Source organism: Pseudochaenichthys georgianus, chromosome 5, assembly GCF_902827115.2.
Source record: "Pseudochaenichthys georgianus chromosome 5, fPseGeo1.2, whole genome shotgun sequence".
Classification (NCBI taxonomy): Eukaryota; Metazoa; Chordata; class Actinopteri; order Perciformes; family Channichthyidae; genus Pseudochaenichthys; species Pseudochaenichthys georgianus.
In genome coordinates this window covers 44,625,267-44,640,040 of record NC_047507.1, presented here as the reverse complement: position 1 = coordinate 44,640,040, position 14,774 = coordinate 44,625,267, and the positions used below count along the sequence as shown (strand labels likewise).

At 41.2% G+C, this 14,774-nt stretch overlaps 1 long non-coding RNA gene across 1 annotated transcript; it reads left to right on the top strand.

Moving 5' to 3' along the window:
• The first annotated feature begins 4,074 nt into the window (after window positions 1-4,074).
• Window positions 4,075-5,077, top strand: LOC139433922 (uncharacterized). Its single transcript, XR_011643321.1, has 3 exons — window positions 4,075-4,139; window positions 4,834-4,903; window positions 4,988-5,077. It is a non-coding gene; the product is annotated as an uncharacterized lncRNA (long non-coding RNA).
• Window positions 5,078-14,774: the final 9,697 nt, after the last annotated feature.

The window sequence follows — 14,774 nt, the reverse complement described above, 5'->3', positions numbered from 1 at the left end:
AAGGGGACATGGAGAAGAAAAGAAAAAATAATTAAAAAAAAAAAAATAATAATTTGCGAAATATCGCAAAACCTTTGCGAGATATCGCAAAACTTTTCTTTTAGCTCAATGTACTTCCTGGTCAGTTCGGCTGCTACGGCAACACAGAAACCACAACAATGGAGCGGTTCATCGATTTTACTTTGAGCTTGGCTTTAAAGATAAATATATAACATCAGTGCTTGGTAATAGGCACGGGTTTCACATAAGTGAAAGACACCTCAAGAGAACACTCAGAGCGAGGGGACATGCACGTCCCTCTGAGCTGAGTTATTGACAGATTCGAATTTCACAGATCAATAACTCATGAACATAACGTTGTAAAAATACAAACAACATGACTTTACCATCATAGCAATGTAGACAACGAGCTACTGTACAGAGTCGTTTTTATCCGTTCAGTTCGATACGCGCCGTCATCTGAGCTAAACATCAATAATTGGTCACAATCTGCAGCTTGAGGAGGGAGAGGAGTGCTTAGGGACCGTCTACAAACTGCAACGGGGTTTTGCGAGCAAAAAATAATTCATTTTTTTTTCAAATAACTCTTTTTCCCCTTCTCCATGTCCCCTAGGGGGCTCCGTAAATATCCCTATGAAATAAATTCTGAAATAAATAAATGAGGCAATACATATTTAAATACACATTTATTTATTTCAGGGGACTTGTATTTCATAATGACATATTTATTTATTTCAGGGGACTTTTATTTCATAATGACATATTTATTTATTTCAAGAGACTTGTATTTCATAATGCCACATTTATTTATTTCAGGGGACTTGTATTTCATAATGCCACATTTCCATTCCTTATATGCAAATGAACAGGGCGTGATTAGCTCACAGATCCAGACCAAAGCAACAGCACCACAACACTGATTCAATAGCAATGGTTTCACACTCCAGTACTCTTAAGTGGTTAGCAAACTTCCAATAAACCAAACCGGTTCAAGAACCATTCTTGTGCTTAACTGGTTCATCTCTGGTTCTGAGTCCAGAGCCAGTTCCGGGCAAGCAGTAGCGCTGAGCAAAGTGAGAAGATCGTTCTTATTATACATCGATGGTGAAGATCAGTTGAGAGCGGTTGAGAGTAGTGATGTGTCGGTCGCGAACGAGCCGATTCTTTTGAACGGCTCTTTGGTACGAACGAGGGGAACTGAGTTGTAGTTGGTGAGAGCCGTTCTTTTTATCGTTCAATCGTTGGTGCGCACTCACTACCTGTCAAAATCCACTCGCCTTTTAAAAAGCTTGATTTTGTTCCCCAAACGTATTCTGTGAAGACCCGCCCCTACTCTGATTGGTAGGTTTCAGCACGAGGAGTGAGATGGGGTGGGTCTTAACGGAATACGCGCGCGAGAGAAGTCATAACAAGTGGTACAGGACAGATAGACGTCCCACGTGTTTTGCGGATAGATAATGAGCCAAACGCGAAAACGCAGCAGCATTTGGATGCACTTTAAACAAAATCCAGGCAGTGATAAAGCGGAGTGCACCATTTGTAAAAGAAAAATATCATTTAAAGCAGGGTCAACCAATAATCTTCATCGCCACTTAAAAACACAGCATCCGACGGTGCAAGTGGCCGAGCTGAGACAACAAGGTTCCAATAATAATGACGGAGACGGCGCCAGTGCTTCTGCTGAAACCCCGACCACATCAAGTCAGTCATCATCTGAAACTACCACTAGGCCTACATTAGTGCCTGGCCCGGCACCAAGCTCTCATAGAACCACTGGCACAATACCTAAAACAAAACAGACTCATCTCCACAGTTATGTAGCACCTGTCATAACCCCAATGAGACATGGTAAAATAGATGAAGAGCTTGTTAAAATGATTGCAACTGACTTCCAGCCATTCAGTATTGTGGAAGACAAAGGATTCAAGCGATACAGTAATGCTCTCAACCCTTCCTACAGTCTTCCATCAAGGAAGACAGTATCCCAGACAATTGCAAACATGTATCAGAGAGAAGCAGCATCACTGAAGGAAAAGGTGTCTAAACTGTCAGCAGTTTGCTTAACCGTAGACTGTTGGACATCAAGGGCTACAACCTCATTTATGGCAGTAACATGCCACTTTATGGAAGATTTCAAGATGTCCTCCTGCCTATTGGACTGGTTTGAATGTAGTGAACGGCACACAGCAGACAATATGGCCAAAAAGCTTCTCAATGTTGCAAAATATTGGAAAGTGGAAGGTAAAGTGATTTGCTGCGTAACTGCATGCTGCTAACATTACAAAGGCAATACAAATAGAAAAATGGACCCACCATCCATGCCTGGCACATACTATCAATTTGATTGCCAGCGATTCCCTCAAAGGCCTAAAACCCATTCTGGATAAAGTGAAAGAGGCGGTGGAATACTTTCACAGGAGCACAGTGGGTGCAGAAAAACTGAAGGCTACTCAAAACCAAATGGGGATGGCAGAGCTACGACTCAAACAGGACTGCATCACAAGATGGAGAGTTTTCTGAAATCCAAGGATGCCATTATCTCCACCCTGGCCATCACAAATGCATCAGTCAGCCCTCTGTCCCAAGAAGAATGGAGCATACTGCAGTAGGTGTGCACTATCCTGGAGCCTTTTAAGAAGTCACTGTTGAGATCAGTGCAGAAAGGTGTGTTATTAGTTAGAGTTGGTCAGCTGTAGCTTTCTATAGCATGCATGCAACAATACCAGATAACAAATTATGAATGTTTGAGACCATTTTATTTGTATTATATAAATGATATAGATATCAGTGTATATAATATAGTGTGTCATTGTTGGTAACACTTTATAATAATTGTCTCAATATTCCCTGTTTTTTTCACACTAGCTACGTGACTGCCTCAATGGTAATATTGCTGGCAAAGGGACTGCAGAAAGTCACAGTCAGCTACCAGAGAAGTGCAACAACACAACAAGCATCAGATTTGGGGAACTCGCTATGTACAAACATGGCAAGTAGATTCCTCAGAACGGAATATAACCACACCCTTGGAGATGCTACGGCACTTGACCCAAGATTCAAAAAGGTAGCATTCGGGGATGCCAGAGCTGCAGATGAGGCTTTCCAGAGAATAGCAGCTGCAGCAGGAAGAGTCACTCTCAGCAGCAGCGAACCCAGCCAGCAACCAGATCAACAGGAAGGAGCAGGCAGTGCTGCAGAAGGATCAGTTGTGTGGAGGTATTTCCATGACCGTGTCGCTGGTGCAGTGTCAACAAGGAATCCCACAGCAGATGCTATCATGGAGGTGCAGTCTTACCTATAGGAGCCTCTTCTTCCAAAATCCTCAGATCCTCTCAAGTGGTGGGAAAGTCGGGCCACCTTATACCCCAGGCTCACCAAGCTCATGGCTGAAAGGCTTTGCATTGTGGCAACGTCAGTTCCGTCAGAGAGAATATCCTCCAAGACTGGACAAATAGTATCAGAGAGGAGAAATCGCCTTAAGCCCTCAGAAGTGAGGGAACTTGCTTTCCTTAATGCACATTTGCCATAGATGATGGGATAACACATGCTCAAGCAGAAGGCCATAGGCCAGGGGCAGCTCATCTCCTGTTTTTGACAAAGCAGCTCACAGATTTGTCTCTGTTTTACTCTGTTTTTATAATACTTTAAATATTGTTCCGAAGTAGTTTTCCTATTTATTCCTAAATGTTTTTGGTGTTGTTGTTCAATTTCTACTAAAAACTAAAGGTTTATTGTACTTGTTTTTTTATATTGCCAATAAATAGTGTTCTAATATTAAGAGTTGCGTGAATTTCATTCAAGGCAAGGCAACTTTATTTACTTAACACATAGCCGACAGAGGGTACATTCAAAGTAATACATTCACTGACATGAATGACATGGATATGGCGCCACCTTGTGTCACGTTTACAATGCAGATACAGTCAATTATCCTGGTGATTATTTTGCAGATAAATCTAGTAACCCCGCCCCCTTTAACAAAACTGCTCTTTAGAACGGCTCTTTTGAAAGGAACGGAGCCATAAGATCCGGCTCCCGAGCCGTTTCTGTGACTCCGCCCAATGCTGCTCTTCTGAGAAGAACCGCTCTGACAGCTCTCTCTGGTCTCTACTGGGAAACAGCTAAAAGTCCTTCTGGAGGTAAGCAACGCTACACAATTACACCCAGTCTGAGAGTAAAAGATTTCTCGAAGGTTCGTTTTGCTTTCTTACAACGTTAAGTTAATGTTAACGTAACCTTAAGTTTGCTAGGAGGCTATTGTTACGAGCTAGCTGTCTTAGCTTACAAAAGTTAGCAGCTAACGTTTTCTGCAGTTTGTGTTGCCCCTGAAAAACGTGATGTAGTTATTTAAGGGTAAGTTAAATTAACGTTATTTTACAAGTTGAGAGAGTTAAGTTGTGTTTAAAATCGTCAATGTAATGCACATTAGAGGTTTTGTGTTGGACATGAAGTTAGCTAACGTTAGCTAACTCTACCAGGTTAGCATGTTAAGCTGTACTTTCTGTGGCAGCTAGCTTAATACAAAGAGGGGTTTTGTGCTTCATTGCAAACTTTTCTTTGTTAATCTATCTGAAACTGTGGGGACAGTTTGTTTCTACTCAACTATACAGACCATTGTTGAGGAGATGCAAAACATACTGTACATGAGTTGGGTCCAACATATACCTTGAGTAATGTTACTTTGCTGCTAAAAATGAAACATCATTATCAGATGAGGACATCACAAAGTGTGTGAGCCTGTCGGGGGATTTGATCTGTTCTCTGCATGTCGTACACACTGCTCTGGTATTACTTATCTTGTAAAATGTAAGTCTCGCTCTTGTCTTCGTTCAGGCTTTGCATTTGAACTCCTATGACTGGTTGCGGACTTGAAGGGAACGACTTCTTGACATCCAGGAAAAAGGTGAGATTCTATTAATACATTTGAATGCCAAAAGCAAGTTATTGTTTTTAACTTTTTAAATATGATTGTTTTGGGGCATTTCAGTTTTATTGGACAGAGGCAGTAGATATCTACTGGAAACAGTGGAGAGGGAGGAGATGATATGCAGCATACGGTCAGCCGGATGGTTGCTGCTCCGTGTGGAACGTGTTCGATCAGGTAAAGCACTTTGGTACCCAGTTATTTATGGTATTGAGTTTGAATTTAGCTTTTGGAATGTAATTTCCAACTGTGCATTGTAAAGACTGAAAGATGTAAAGCTTGACATGATTTGGTCTTTTACTTAAGAAGATGTTTGTCTTCCTGTCTTCTCTTATTTCCTTATCTTTCTTTCAGGTGTAACATCTACCAATGGTTGTACATGACAGAGACCTCCTCCGCCTCTTTGCTGTCTTACTAGTCAATCCTTCTGATCAGGTCCTTTCCTAAATAGTGGTAAGTTTTACAGTTCAGTGTACGTTAAATTAGCCACGTAATGCTTTACCGCTGTTAATTAAACCCTATATTGCTTATATTGTAAGGGAAACTTCTGCAGCAATGGAGAGTCAGGACTCAGAGAGACACGAGGAGAGCTGGAGCTTTGATGGCAAACACTGACGGTTTATTCTGAGTTACGGCCAGAGAATTGACAGGACAGCTGGCGTGTCACGAGTTGACTCGATGTTTTAACTAGTTTGCAGTGTAATAATCAACATTCTTTATCAGTGAGACTAAACATTATGGACCCTGAATCTAACTAGAGCTCTCGTCCATAGAAAAGAATGCGCGCCAGGGAATCTACGTCCCTGAACAGTACACTACCTCATGGCGGCTGGTGCTCGGTCAGAGACTGGCAACAACAATGCACCCAAGCTGCCCCTCCTTAAGAGAGATAGCAGCAATACCCAAGGCCGTAGAACTATGCCGTGGGAAAGAGACAGTGAAGAGAGAAAACGATGAACTGGGTCGAAGGTTGAATACCTAAGCAAATTATTTCCCTAACATTAGTCATTTTATTAAAACTACGATTTGTAAACTTTTTGATTCCAATTACAATAATCTTTTTGTTATAATTGTAAAATATATCTTAACATCCATCAGCAATCAATACAACAAATCATCCAACACTAAATAGAAGAAATCTGGACCTATTTCTTTTGATACAGCAGCATGTGTTGGGACTGCTCATTGATCATCAAGAGCCATTGAGTCTACCTTTTGTAGTCGGCCTCTCAGAATGTTTATCATTTATTTGTCTCTTAACATTCCTATAATCATTAGTTTTTTTATTGTTTTGTTCTTTATTTTTGTTGTGAGAATCACTTTGCAATTATTGTGTAAGTGCTATATAAATAGTTATACCAATATGATTGTTGTTACTATTATTAATAATGTCTTCTTTGTTTTCTTTCTGTATCGCTGTAGAAAGGATCATGCCAGCCCACATCAAACACCTGATCAAGAGCTTGTGAACCTCACTGCTGCAGACACCTGTGTGATATTCCACTCTGAATATGACCTGCAGGTACGATATATATATATATATATATCTGCTCTGTCCGTCCTAAAGATAGTTCAATAGGGCTACAACAACAACAACAACAACAGCAGTCTTTCCGTTTATTCCCTCGGTTCTTTAAGTGTATATTATTTTCCCATGTAATGCTTAAAAACGTTGAACAGCAGCTGCACATGATGCTCTTTTGACCCCTCTTTTCATTTTTTATTTCAGGCTCAAGCTCGGTTCGTCATCGTTTTTGCCAGTCTAAGGCGGTGAAGGTGTACCGTCTGATCACTAGAAACTATGAGAGGGAAATGCTGGATAAAGCTAGTCTGAAGCTCGGGCTGGACCGTCCCGTCCTGCAGAGCATGAGTGGGAACAAAGAAGGCAACAAGAACGGGGTGAGAAAAAGAAAATCTGTCATATGTCTAGATGCCATGTCATGTTTGGGTCAGTCGCTGTTGCAGTACACTTAATTTATTTTCAAAAATAGTTTTCTAAATCCACTTGTGTAAATGTCTCTCTGCGTCGCCTTTAGCCGGTCCAGCAGTTCTCCAAGAAGGAGATCGAGGACCTGCTGAGGAAAGGAGCCTACGCCGCCATCATGGACGAGAACGACGAAGGCAATCGCTTCTGCTAGGAGGACATCGCCCAGATCCTGCAGCGAAGAGCCACCATCATCATCATCACCAGGTATGTTCTTAGGAGCACGAGCCACTTGCGCTTTGTGAGACACACCAAGTCTTGGTTATTTGAAATGTAATATTGATGATGTAATAATTAAAACTAGGGATGGGTACCGAGCCCTGGTATTAAATGGGCCCCGGGGCTGAATTATGAAAGACCGTGGTACCGTTAACGTCCAACGTTATCGATCTTTTTATCGGTACTGGAGACATTTAAAAAATAGATGTCATACGTATTATATCTACATAAACATTATATCGCAGTCTTGCTGTCGCCAACTCCGTTTCTAATCTGCAATAAGACTACAAAGTGCGTCTATGATTTATTTTCGATCTTTCCAATCCAGACGAGAGATCTCTCTCCCCGGTCGGTGTGCGAGGGGGTGGGCAGTTTACACACACAACCTGCAACATGCATGCAACACACACACGCGTGCGCACAACAAACACACCACACACATGGCGGAGAGAACTAAGCGCCCCGAGGGTAGTTATGGTTACCCGTCTTGAGCATGAATGTATAATAAGAACTGGATACAGCGTGGGAGGCGGGGTCTCGTTCTTTGCTATGAGAGCTGCTCATTGGTGCATGAAGTCAACATGGCCCAACTTTTGAGAGAGCGAAACGTCAGATTACCCAGCATGCCTGGCTGTCAGAGCAGAAGAACCTGTATGTGCGCTCACAGAGCATGCGCCCCTTAAGCCCCGCCCCCGAGCACCCACTCTCGGCTCTCTAAAAAGAATGGAGAGAGAAAATAAATCTAGATTTTACAACTTTAAGGACCGAATGTTTCTAATAAGGGCTATACAAAGTTCACACTGGGTAGTTTATTTAGTTTCAAAAAAAATATCCACCGATTTACAGATGTCTCTTTCCCCATGTTAGTCAGTGGGGAAAAGTATTTCTGGGCCGGTCGACGTCACAGACTGATAAGGAAATTGTAGTACCACCGTTTGGACACAACGAATATTTTCCTCAGAGTCCGGCGCACTTCCTGGGGGCTTGTCTTGAGGTGGAAAATGCTTGTTGCCAAAAGTGCAATAAGAATTTAGCATGTAAGGGCGGTAACACGAGGCCATTTGTCTAAACATTAGCAAAAGTGCTCCACATTCAGACGGAGGAATGCACCGGGTTGGACTGTCTTTCTAGTAGCTCTGTAGCCCCATCCACGAGTAACGTTTCCACGTCAGGTATATATTATGTATGCTAGCAGCAACACACAAGTTAACTCAATGATACAAACATGGGTTAATGATTAGAGGTAACTGAGTTATTTAATTAGTTAAAGTTTCAGCTATTCTGTTTGCAGTTCTGTCATCACATTATTTAATACCATTTGTTAAAACATTGTTTGTTTTCTTATGTTCAATTTGCTTCAAGCTGTGGCTGTATGAGAAGATGTGGAGGACCAAGAGATGCTGGCCAGATTGGCAAAGACCGGAAGATACATAACGAGAAGATAATGGATATAACAAGAAAAGAAAAACAATGTTTATAATTTATTTGTTGCTGTTTAAATTATATTTGTTATTTGTAAATCAAATGCATCTATTTTAGATGATATATTTACTTAGATGTAGGTTTTTGTTTGTAATATTATTGTATTAAGTATAATTTATTAAATAAAAATACTGTTATGAACACTATACAATGTCTGTATTTTGATAGTTACCAGAATACATTGTATATTTAATACTAACATAAGCTGGTGATAGATAAATGCTGGTATGCCAGCAAAACCAGCATATGTTGTGTTTTAGTCACCAGCATGGACCAGCATGATCCACCAGCATGGACCAACATGATCCACCAGCATGATCCACCAGCATGGACCAACATGGACCAACATGATCCACCAGCATGGACCAATAATAATTTCAGTGAAAACTAACGTTCATATTTCTCTTTTTGATTATAATACTGATGAACGTTCAAAACAAAGCACTTTGGCAACTTACCACCTATGTTTTAAAATGCTTAATAAGCACCGTAACTTTCATGATATAATTTCTCGGTCATAATCGGTTGTTTCCGTGAACGGCCGACTGTTGAGTGACGGCAAATGCTGCGGCTGCAAGGCATTGTGGGGCAGCATTTTCGCTTCTCCTGTCGGTTAGGGCAACACACTCTCACTCCCTAAGCGTCCAATAGCGACGTTTGGTCAGTGTCCATGGCGTCCAATTGTGACGCTCCTAGGCTCCTTCAGCGTCATAAAGGGACGCAAATAGCTTTCAACTGATTGCAATGTATTCCCATCTGCGTCGGGATTTGACGCTCATGGAAGCACGGCATTCGTTTATGCCGGCTGCCCTTAAAGGCAATGTGAGCATCCATTCCCATTGGATAACGGAGAATGTTACACCCGGAAGTAAGTACTCCTCTTACTGTCGATTGATTTTACAGTGATATCTGCACTACTCATCGACTAAAAAACACCAGATTATCCTTGTTAATTACACAACATTGATTGGTTTAAATTGTGTGCAATGTTTTTTTCATCATTCATTCCGATGGCTGACGTCTATGTCACGTGATCTTCAAATTTCTCCCTGCAGAAAAAGAAAACATGGCCGAAATTCGTTTTATTCTCGGTAGAAAATGCCTATTTTAAAGTTAGTTTGGCCATTAAAATGCGTTTTGATGTCATTTGATGCGAGAAATATGAGTTGTTATTTCAGATTATGTGCGCAGTGGATGTACATGATCTTTAGTTTGCTAGTTATTACGAAGATTACTTCAGGAAATCGCGACATTTTCATTGTTACCAAGGTGGTTGCTAGGGACGCTGCTATAGATATTATTTCTGTTATGTTGTGTAACTGTTTAATGGTGTTATCTTTATTTCTACCCCCCTTCCCCGTCAATGTATAGTGTTGGTCCACAGCCTAAACATATTAGTTTAACAAAATCCGCATCTAAAGATAGCCTACGTTATTTCCCCCCTGTGCAATTCCAGTCTCACATCTCAGAGCACACCGTCATTAACAAATACCGGAAACAGACCGAAATAATAATAATACCTTATTCCGAGTGTGCTTCCTTTTCTCTTTGAAAGTCATCACATAACGGCATTGTAATACACGGTTCAGCTGCATTACATATTACATATCTGCCGTAGTTCTGTATTTATAGAGCCCTGATGAGAAGACAAACATGAGGAACTGAAAACATGACGTGGATCATAAATATATCAGCCATTAAACAACATCTTACATTTCTTTTCACACAATACGTCTCCTTGCAGTATCAACACTAATTCGGCTCACTTTTATATTTGATCCAATTGGTAGATAGGCTGTATTTACACCATAAAGGTGCATAGCTGATATAAAGGGACACCTGGGGCCTATACTACGAACCTGGTTCAACCTAACCTGGATATGTTTGAGTTAGCCGGTTGGCCTAATCCAAAACATACGCGCTGTCGCTAAACTGTACTACGACGCGGGTTATCAAGTGGATCGCTCAAGCCAGCCGTTTCCTATCTAGTTAGGTGCGCGTTCACATGAAAGGGGTGGTATTTGGAGCATTCGACCAATCACAAATATGGAGAAGCGCACTGACAGCGCAGCGTCATACTTCCTGAATGAAAAGTGAACTTTAATACTAGTCAAAAATGAAGAAGTTAAACTTTAAACATCCATGACTTAAACACTTTATCCAGGATAAAAGCCACATAGCTGCACCTGCAAGGTGAATGCTCTGGCAAAAGAAAAAGTGTTTGAATGCGTACATTAACAGGTTTATGATATCACTGCCCCGTCTAAAACACGATCTGACTTCAATTACATTTGTCTCGAGTGTTTCGTCAACTTAATGTGTTGCTTAAAATAATACTTCTGCATACAGTATGTGACACTGTGAGTGTTGCACGGCCAGATACGGCTCAGCTGACTCAGATAAGGAGATATATGATACATTATGAAGTGATATGCCGCGGACTGCACTTAATGTACTCTGATCCGGTTACTGATGTTGGGGCCGATATTTAAGTAAGCTTTCTTAACGCTAATGTTATAATAGTCAGATTGCTCTGAAGATGGGAGGTGATATTCTATTAATGTTCACGTTCACACAGTCGATGATTTTTGCCGGCCGTCTTTCCTGCGACGGCAGTTTTTCTGTATTTCCTTTCTCCTGTAATATGACTTGATCGCTTTAAACTCCGCACACTGAGCTCTGATTGGTCAGCAGGCGGTGCTTTCACTGAGTTGAGCTCTTAGCCTGCAACCTAACCTGGTCCCGACCAGGTTAGCCGCTAAGCATAAGTTACCATGGAGATCTAGCCTGCTAAAAAGAGAACCAGCTTCGTAGGACCGGAAAGCCGGAGTTTCCTCTGAATTTAGCCGGCTAAGCGAAAATCCTGCTTCGTAGTATACCCCCCTGGTGGTTAAAGCATGTTATTGAATTTCAATATTTGTATTATTAGATATTAATACGATCCCTATAAAGTATATTCATTACTCGTTATTCTCTACTAATTGTTAATTAAAGACTGTATGTAATGACTATTTTGCACATCCCTTTCAAGATTTCAAGATTTTCTAAGGTTTATTGACATATCATATAGGCCTACACAACTGTGGTGTAGTTCTGCATTGAATGAAAACTTGGGTTTGCAGGTTCCTCAATAGTGCATTACAAGACATCTATCAATATTTGTGCATACCTCCAGCAATGTTAACTATGTTGAAGCACTTATTTTAACTGATATTATACATAATGTAAGATGTATGTAGATATTTCATCTCCGGCCTTTGTCAGGTATTGAACAATCAATAAATAAAGAACACAGAATTGTTGAATATAAAACACAGAATTTATGTGATTATACTAAATGATTTTCAAATAACACAACTGCATATTAACTGTTACACATGCTGATGTAAAGCAAATGTTCCAACTTGGGATCAATAAAGTATATCTTATCTTAGCTGATCGATGGCTACTGCCATATTTGCAAAATGTGCCTCTGAACCTTGACAAGTGCATGTTTCAGGCTTATCAATTAATGTAATGTAATGTTATCACAGGGGTCACACACATAAGACCAGCTGTTAAATAAAGCTCTTCTGTACCTTAGCTGGCATGTGGGTATATATTAATACTGCCCATTATGGGCACAAGCAATTTTCACCCATTTATTAATTATGTTTTAAATGTGAGTGTTTCCTGTCCCCTAAACCTCCAGGGATGTACACCGTTTAATACTGGCAACTTCTTATTATGGGAAATACGAAAACGTCTTTTAAAACTACAACTCCCAGTAGAGCGTGCCATAGAGAACATGTTGCGAAACAGAATAGCCAGCATGTGTAGTTCTGGGGACGGGGTGGGGGAGGGGGGACGCGGTGGACCCGTTCAAATCCAGTTTTGGACAGTCTGCGTGGTTTCCATCCCATTTCAAGTGCTGTTCGAGAATCGGCTTAACCCTCGGAGCACACTCTCCAATCACAGAGCTTGAGGACTATCACGGGGTTTTGTCAAGAGCACATGGTGTAGTCCAAACGATAGCTGGGGATTCTGGGTAGTGTAGTGTCTTATGCCATCCTTTACTCCTGGGAATGGACGCTCACATTACCTTTAAGGGCAGCCGACATAAACGAATGCCGTGCTTCCATGAGCGTCAAATCCCGACGCAGATGGGAATACATTGCAATCAGTTGAAAGCCTATTTGCGTCCCTTTATGACGCTGAAGGAGCCTAGGAGCGTCACAATTGGACGCCAACGGACACTGGACCAAACGTCGCTATTGGACGCTTAGGGAGTGTGTTGGTAGGGAGGTCCAGTGGTTCCTAAGCTAAAGGAGGTTATAAAGGAAGTTTGAAACCTCCTTTCCTATCATTCTCATCATTCTAGAGAATTCGAACGGCACTTATCATGGCTGCCACTGAGGGACTTCCGGGTCATTTCACTCCTTTAGGAAGGTTCCTAAGCTAAATGGACTATTCGACTTCAGCCCTGGTTTCCTCACAGCAGCAGACGGACATTCATGACGTCCGCTGGCGCATCTTAAATACGTCGGATAGTGAAAGTGCAGTCGGATTCTCAAATCACCGCAGTCTCTTCTCCTAAGTCCTTTTGAATTTTCCTATCCTATCCCTTAACCCCGCAACATTTCACAAAGAGGTCAAGGAATAGACGATAGGGATAGACGATAGGAGCTGATTTTTTGACTATTCTACCGCAACCCTACTGTTTCTACATCGCATCACGTGAGGCAGGGTAGCTCTTTAAAGGGACTTCCGTGCTCGCGGATGTTGTAGGCTCGCGCCACGTTATCACGCGTCTCGTTAGCAGATTAGCCGCTGTGCTCCTCAACAGTTAAAGGGGAAAACAGAACGCACGGAAGGGGCTTCTAAAGGACGAGACAAACACTGAGCCAGGCGGCTATTTCTAACAACACTTCCAAACATACACACGCTCACACACTCACCTTCTGTGACGGGAAAACTGTACGTTGCATTGTGGGAAGTGTAGTTTTAAAGACGTGCTGTAGAGTGAAAGACACTTCTGTGTCACATTAATAAAACTACAAGTACCAAGTTGAAGGAACCTAATCTTCATTTACGGCAGATAGGAATTATTCTGACAGCTACAACGCCATGCTACAACGGCAGTGAATATTTTTAAATGAATTGAATCAAAAACAAATCATCCACATTACATTTAATTGTATTGAAGTATATAGTATACTTTAGATCATAATCACATTTGTATTGCTTTCACAGACTCAAGTAGTCAAATTTAACATTTTTGACAACAATTAAAGATTTAAATTTTGAAACTTATTTGTGACTTCCTTGAAATTATAGATTTTGATCTTGAAATATTGCAAAACTAATATTGTTGGGTCACTCTTTAATGCATTACTTAAACTGAAAGTGAGTTAGCCACATCTGAAATAAATCAATGTGATGTTAAAGAGCCTGTGACAGCCTCCCAACAACTGTTGTGCAATGAAATATTGGGCTACTAGTTATCTCGAACCGTCAGCTTAAAAAAGAAGGTGCGATACCGTTCCGATAAATATCAATAATTTCGAACATCGTGGGGAAAATTCCTTCGACTCATTTTGAAGTTTTGGGGGAAGCCAGAAGTGACGTCAATGCGGGAATGCTTCATTGTGCATCGAGAGAGCCAAACACGGACAAAGTGTGTTGTCATCATGGATGTATAATAAGAACTGGATACAGCGTGGGAGGCGGGGCCTCATTCATTCCTATGAGAGTTGCTCATTGGCGCATGATGATAAAATGGCCCAACTTTTGAGAGAGTGAAACGTCACAGATTACCCAGCATGCCTGAGAAGTACCCGTATGTGCACTCATAGAGCATGCGCAACTTTAACCACAATTCTCGTTCACATCAAGCACGTCAATTTGCGTACACGTAACAGCACCGTGCATTCATGACAGCATGGTAATGGATTGTTATTATGATGGATTTGATATTAACGAGGCGGCAGTTAGCAGCTAGCGGCTAGCTAGTAATTATGCTAATGTCAATGTCAATGCCAACAGAGCTTCATTAGCATGAAATAACTATTGCACTGTGTATATATATATATACAGTGCAATAAGCTTCTTAGTGCAATAATAAGCTACAGGGACGTTAATCTAACGTCGGTAATATTAACTTTATGTAATACAACATTTACGGTA